The sequence below is a fragment of the Chelonia mydas genome, chromosome 3, assembly GCF_015237465.2.
Source record: "Chelonia mydas isolate rCheMyd1 chromosome 3, rCheMyd1.pri.v2, whole genome shotgun sequence".
Taxonomy (NCBI): Eukaryota; Metazoa; Chordata; order Testudines; family Cheloniidae; genus Chelonia; species Chelonia mydas.
The window spans coordinates 13,281,209-13,288,748 of NC_057851.1; positions in this window are offsets into that span (position 1 = coordinate 13,281,209).

Below are 7,540 nucleotides of genomic sequence, written 5' to 3' on the forward strand. Positions count from 1 at the left end.
CAGGACGAAAATACCATATCATATGGCTTCTGAGGCTCACTGTGCATGCAGTCAACTGTGGGAACAGTAGAGCAATTGGGACAATGGCAATGAAAGATCAGAGCAATGGCATACAGAGGGACAGAGATGTGAGATGTAGGAAACTGGAGATCAAAATTTGATTGCATCTCTGGAAAAAGGTTGTCAGGTCCTCCTGTCCCAGAGAAGGACACCCTGAAGAAAGGGGAACTCCTCACACACATATCAGAGAAAATCCCTGCTTCAGAACCATCAACTCTGTGCCCAAACCTTAGCATCTGAGTGCTCAAGTCATGGCAAGGTGAGGAATGGCATAATTCATACAACTGCACAGTTTCAGTTCACAAGAGCTCATGCAAATCTTTTCTTCTGCTTTGGTTTGTGTGGCCTTATCCCCCTCTGAGTTCTGGTTTCCTATGAACTCAATAACTCAAAGTGAAACCCAGCCAAAACCAATCTGTTTTGCCTGGTTTCAGATTGAAATCACTCTGTTTCACAGGGTGTTCATCTGTAACCATAAACTGACCCAGGTGCACTCAAAGCTTTGCCCAAGAGTGTGAAAAACTAGCAAACTTTTCAGCATAACTGGCCCCAAACATTGGGATTGTCACAAAACCCCAAACCAGACATCAGTGGTTTCACTGCAAAGATCTCTCGCAGCTCTCACCAAAGGCCTCCTCTTAATTGCACTCAGGGTGCCAGATGAGAGACTCTGGGAGGATTGCCAGGAGTTCAGCCCCACAACACTCCAACAGTGGCCAGCACCAGCTGCTTCAGGTGAAGGTGCAAGAAACCTGGTAAATAGCCAGTTTTGGGATAACCTTCCCAGAGGGAAAATTTCCTCCTGACCCTTAGTTGGGTTATGCCCTGAAGCCAGATGGTTTATATCCCCTCCCAAACACTTGCTTATTTTTAAAGTGTTTATTTGGGCATTTTTGTTCTCCCTATTAATGTCAAACCCTGCTAAACTCTTGGCCTCACTGATATTGTGTGTCAGTGAGTTCCAAAGGCTAACTGTTAACTGTGCTGAGGAAGAATGTCCTTTGACCAGGTTTGAGTTACAATGCTGACATTGCTTCTTTAAATGATTATTATTGCTTGTTTTTTCTCTTTAACGGTCCACCCAGTCATTGCATTGCTGTTCCAGGTCACAGCCATGGGGGTGATGGCCCCTGTACAAGTAGGATGTCTGGCAAGCCAAATACAGATGTGCCCTGGGAAAGAGCTATCCCTGGTTTAGGGACATGAAGGAGAGAGCAAAATGGTAATGATCACAGCTCCAGGATCGACTTCACCTCCCAAAGACTTTATTCACCAGCATTCTCTCTCTCACTCTATTTTAAGTATGATTTTGGCCATGATGTCCCTGAATCGAAACCACTGCCAATTACAGGGTTTTTCACATTTCAATGTGCTTCCTCAAGTGCTGAGTGCCTTCTGAGCAGCCACCTTCAGTGGGTGTTGAGGGCACTTAGCAACTCTCATGAGATGCTCAGGATCTTGCAGATTTAGGACCATCACCCTTGTCTTCACCTTTTCAGTCGACACACTACCAAATACACCAGGTTGTGTGGGTGGCTTCATCAAAGGTCATTCCAGCAAGAAGCAGAGCGCCATGTATTACATGAGAAAATATGCTTTCATTCCATTTCCTGCCCAATTTGGAAGTTCCTGAAGTTCAGCTAAGGTTAAGAGATACATCTGAACTCCTGGATTTTTATCCAAAATACAGATCCCTGACTTTGGAAGAACCATGCTGCAGGGGACTTGGAGCAGGGTTGCAGTGAGAGTTTTCTTAGAACACCCACAGGAACTGACTCTCTGATAGTTATAGTGAACCCCTCTTACTATAGTATCTCACAATTTTTAATGTATTTTTCTCTCACAACACTCTCATGAGGTAGGCAAGTGCTTTTATCTTCATTTTGCAAATTGGGAAATGCAGCATAGACAAGCGACTTGTCTAAGGTCACATAGGAAGATTGTGGCAGAACCGGGAACTGAACACAGGTCTCCCAAGTCCCAGGCTATCACCCTACTCACTGGACTATCCTTATTCTTACTCCTTGTAGTGGGCCAGGAGAGAATGTGGACCAGAATTTGTGGAACGTTTTCAAAAAACAATTGCTTTGTATATGTAACCTGTACATGTGTGGATCTATCCCTTCATAGTGGCTGGTCCACATAAGAGTCTACTATAGCTGGCAGATAATGGAGTTTCTCCTTTAGTTCAAATAGTTGAGATGAGTGTCTTTGGTGCTGGAGATTGCACGTTCAACAGCACTGATAGCTCAAGTGGGGTGGATTACACATAAATTTGCAGTCATTTAGTTAATTTACTCTCTAGATTTATTGTCTCAGTGTGAGCATTTTATATCTCCAGCCAGACATCCAAATGAATTTACTACCCCAGACAATTACAGTAAAGCTAGTAGCTGAAAGCCCATGCTGTCGCAAAGGTCTGGCAGTTGGGCCAAGTAATCCGCCATCTGTGCAGTCTCCCTTATACAAGCGATGCAACTGTTGCATGCAAATTAGCTGTAGAGTAAGATGGTGATTGGTTGACTTACCTCTGATATCACAATGGGCTAGGACTCTTGACATGGCATAGATACATGGCTGACTGCAGCTGTACACTGCACAGTGTAATTCATAAAGTCAAATGGCTGAGAGCCACTGGATGAAAACAGACAATCCCAGTGACGATTGAACCTGACGATATGCTAAACAAAAAGGGTTCTCGGTGACACTTGTAGCTGTTTCCATCACTTCACACTGACTCACCTGATATTTTAGGCTTCAGAGTGACACAGAGACAGAGTGACAATCCTAGTGACAATCTAGCTATCCAAGCCTCTATGATGTTCTTCACCTCCAAATTTGACATTTCCAATATATTCTAATAATTTTACAATCTGAATGTTTATCCCTAATTATGAGATAAAACTATGACCACAATTATGTACATGGATTTTGGAGAGACTTGAAAATTCAGCTTTAATCAGAAATTTGGTTGAAATCTTAACCACGGAGCGATCAATGCTTACTGCATAATATCAGACTCCTACAGACAAGCAGCTCTGCTGGGCAGGATCGTCGCTAAAGGACACACTGTGAAGTGACTAGCATTAAAAGATGGCATGAAACCTATATTATAGAGAGGAGAAGGTGATGTTTAAACTGTGAATTTTGATTCTATGACAATTAGTAATAATGCACTCACACACACACACACCAGAAAAGGGAAAGCCAGAGACGCCTACCACAGAAAGGTCAACCACAAGTTTAGGATCCAAGATGAAGTACCAACCTTATTCTTTAGCTCTATGTGGTTGCAGATAATGCTCTTATTTCTGAAAGCTGACAGCTAGGGATAGATGACTGTTTAAACTGATTAGATATGCCTCTGCCACAGACTATGGTACAAAAGATGAAAGCCCTTTTCAGATGCATGCCAGTGGTACCCAACTAAAGGAATAAAAGCTGGCCTTAAAACAAACAACATATTCTTGGACATATATCTTAAGACTGCTTCAAAGTGAAAGGTCTTACAACTGCCAGTACTTGCTTTGTTGCTTAAAGGGTTTAAAGCAACATGTAACTTTAGCCCAGAGCTTTGTAACATTCTTATGACTTAAAAGAAGACCTTTTATGGCGAGCTAAAGGAGGGAAAGCGCTCTCAGGGAGGCCAGAAGAAACATTTCAAGAACTCCCTTAAGTTATCCTTGGGGCATTTCAGCACTGACCCAGAGTTTTAGGAAGATCTGACTCATGATAGTTCTACCTGGTGAGGCCTCATCCACACTGGTGCTATCGTCTATGAGCAGAGGAGAACTATAGAGGCAGAGCAGAAGCGCCAGCAGCATAAATCTTGCAACAGCAGCACGTCCACTGTTAATCAAGTCATCCTTAGAGGCATCTCTTGGTCAGCGTGCCACAGGGAGTTCAAAGCTCAAACTGACCTGATAAGCCATGCATGTGTTCACAGAAACCAAATCAACCAGTGATGTCATGGGCATGTTCGAACTCAAAGGATGAACAACATGACATAAAAAAAAAAAAAAGAAAGAGACCAGCAAATGTTACAGTTAAGAATGTTGTTTCCTGAACCCACATAAATGCACTGCTAGAGACCCCTACACCAAGTCAAACATACTGATCTGTGAGAAAAGTAGGAAGGGTTTCAGCATATGGTTGTATATGAAGCACACACAGGTATGAAGAGCCACATAATTCTCCTAAGTGCAAAATGAAGAATTAACAGTGAAACAGGACACTGCCTTTCTTTGCATTCCAGACCTAGGCCTCCCACTCTGCTAATTTACTTTGAGACAAAGGAAGTACCGCCTTTCATTTGAACGCATTACGAAAAGGCTAGGGACTAATGAGCTGCGGACATCCACACCAGATTTCTGACCAGGACTTTGGAATAACCAAAGAAAGGAAAGGCCCCTCCAACTCAGAGATCTCCCCTTGGATGTGTAAAATACACCTACTGGAGAAATTCACACACATACCCCCATACCGAAGGCCAGCACAAGGCCTATTTCACACACATGTCCCAGTAAGTTCTTTGTTGATAAATTGTATATCAATTACTTGACCACACTTTGGTTTGTTATGAAATATACTCAAGAGATCAAATAACCAATGTAATTCAGGATTATTGCTATAAGCCAATAATACAGGAAGAGGTTCTATAAGATACTGATCTCTGAGAAGCCATCTCACGCAGCATTGTTACGTTCACCTTACGCAAAAGGTGTGCTCTCAAAGTTACAACCCTAAAGCCATCCTTTTATACCCTACCTGTTTACAAGTAAAAGATACAGTGTACATCATCTGAAACTGGATGTAACCAATCAGCTTTATACCTTGTTTTTCTGTTACCATGGTGTATCCCTTATCTTTCGGTTCGGAACACATCCATTTCAGATACCAAAGGGCACGAAGGCACCTCCTAGGCCCATACTAGGGTAGAACAATCCTATCTCTTGTCCTCTTCCTTTGGGACACACCAGTACAGGCAGGTGAGAGTAACTCCCTTTCTGTTGCTTTGGCAAAGCACTCATCCGTCCTGATTTTGACAGCTTCCCTATTAGCTCTAGCCAAAACGTACTCCAGTGAATGCAAGGGGTTATGGGATACTTAGCATACGTGATCAGGGTTACATAAAAATAATAGGCCGATTTTGGTGATATAACTGTTATAATATTAGTGCTTAATGCTATTTTTGATTAATGCAAATACATATGGCTAATACATATTATTACTATATCCTAGCCATATATTAGTCAACATCTTAAACTAGGTAAAAGGGACTCAGATGGTGTCCAGATTTTGTACTGGCCCTCTACACAGGGTGATTTTCAGCCATAGTGTAGACATGATCAACTCCATGCTCATTGTCATGAATTGCCAATACTGAATCTTCGGGCTTTTATTAAGCTCCCAGTAACCTAGATCCCAACACACTTTCATAGCTGTTTTAGACGAAGGGCTATTATTTATTAGAAATGTTACTAACTTAACATTGTTTTAATCACATGAACAATAGTTATGTATTTTCACACAAGCGTTTCCAATAAATGATCAGAACAGTACATCTCTGTGTACATATGTGCGTGTATAGATCTGTGTGCACGTGTACTGGTGCTTGTGGATATATGTGTGCAGACGCATATACTGATATATAACTCTATGCACCTCTGTGTGCATATATATAATGTGTATGAATGCATAAACATACATGTACGCCTTGCTAAATGAAAGGTCACATACATCTAAGAAACAAGAATGTAGGTCACACTTAGGCGACGGGGGACTCACATATTTTGGACGATAGTGGCTCAGAAAAGGACTTAGGGGTCATGATGGAGAAGCAGCTGAACAGGAGCTCCCAGTGTGATGTGGTGGCTAAAAAAGCAAATCCAAGCCTTGACTGCGTAAGCAGAGGAATATCTAGTACAAGAAATCTGAACACAAAATTCAGACAAGAAATAATGTGGACATTTTAAACAGTAATTAACTAAGTAATTAAGAAAGCTTTCTGAGAGATAAAGCACTGCAGAAAACAAATGTACACACTGCAGGAATCAGCCTCCCAGAACTGATCAGGAGTATGTTTATTCACTGTACCTGTTTTTATTACCCTCTCCTCCCGGAACAGCCACATACTGACAACCCTGCAGCCCAAACCCAGCCCAAGATCAGTTCCTATTGCTATCTAACGCATACTGTCAAAGAGAGACCCTTCTGTTTCCTGTTTCTCATATAGCAATGACATCACTGGTTAATAACTCAAAGAACAGTAACCATACTTCAAAGCATCATTGGACTTTCTCATTAGGATTCTATAGGATTTGATTTTCCGCAACTCCGGCCCTGCCAAAGCCATGTTAAAAATAGGCTTGGTAATACTTTTCACATTTGTAGGCTGTCATGAACTGTTAACAGGAAACAAGTCATTCAAATGCACATAACTTTATAATTAAGGCAGCTCACTTTATAAACCCCATTTTTCACAGAAACAGTGACTTTTAATAAAGCAAAGTAGAGCTGTGGGGGGACTCTGTGGTTTCTGCCTGCAGGCTTTGTGTGAACATTTTCATTCCTGATCCCTCAGCACATACAGACCACGGTCATCACTCAGAATATTTATTTCCACTTTAAGAGACAGGCTGGTCCAGTGATCGGGACCCTGGGCAATGAGTCAGGAGACCTGGTTCTAGTCCTTGCTTTTCTTCGCTGTGCCAGTTTCCCCATTCCAACTCAATTCAATTCCCAACTCTGCCCCAGACTCCCTGTGTGACCTTGGGTAGGTCACAAAGTTTCTGTGTCGCAGTTCCTCGTCTGTAATATAGGGACAGCAGAACCTCCCTACCTCACAGGGGCCATTAAAGATTGTGAGGCACTCAGACTCTGCAGTCATGAGGGTCATAGAAAGATTTAGTTATGCACAGTACCAAGCACAATGGGGCTCTATGTGCAATTGTCGGCCTATTCGTAATGACCTAGATAAACTAATACAATAGTTTATGAAACCTCCCCACATATGCACAGTGGTGCTGCACTAACAGTTATATTAAAAATAACGTGAGAGAAATCACAAGAGAGGCATGCAAAATATTGAAAAGCCAAACAGCAGGAAAGGATGCTATGGAGGTGACCGTGATTACAGCTGACTCGACTCTCTGGATCCCCCCTTTCAGCCTGCTGTGTTTATACTTTTAAATGCGGGAGATGAGCTGAAGTGGATTTCCTCAGGAGAGTGATATCCACCTCCTCCAGGCTGCACAGCAAAACTTGGTCACCAGCTTATTGAGGGCCATGTCCAAAGACCACTGAAGTCAGCAACATTGGACTGCGGAAATGGATGATGGCAGAACACCTAAAAAGAGCACAGATTCCTGGTGGGCTCTCAGTACTGTGTGGGCTTTAAACAAAGCCAGGACTCTGGGCTTTGCAAGTGATTGAGGCCAGATTAAAGTTGATTCACCACCTTGCAGGCAAAAAGCATAAA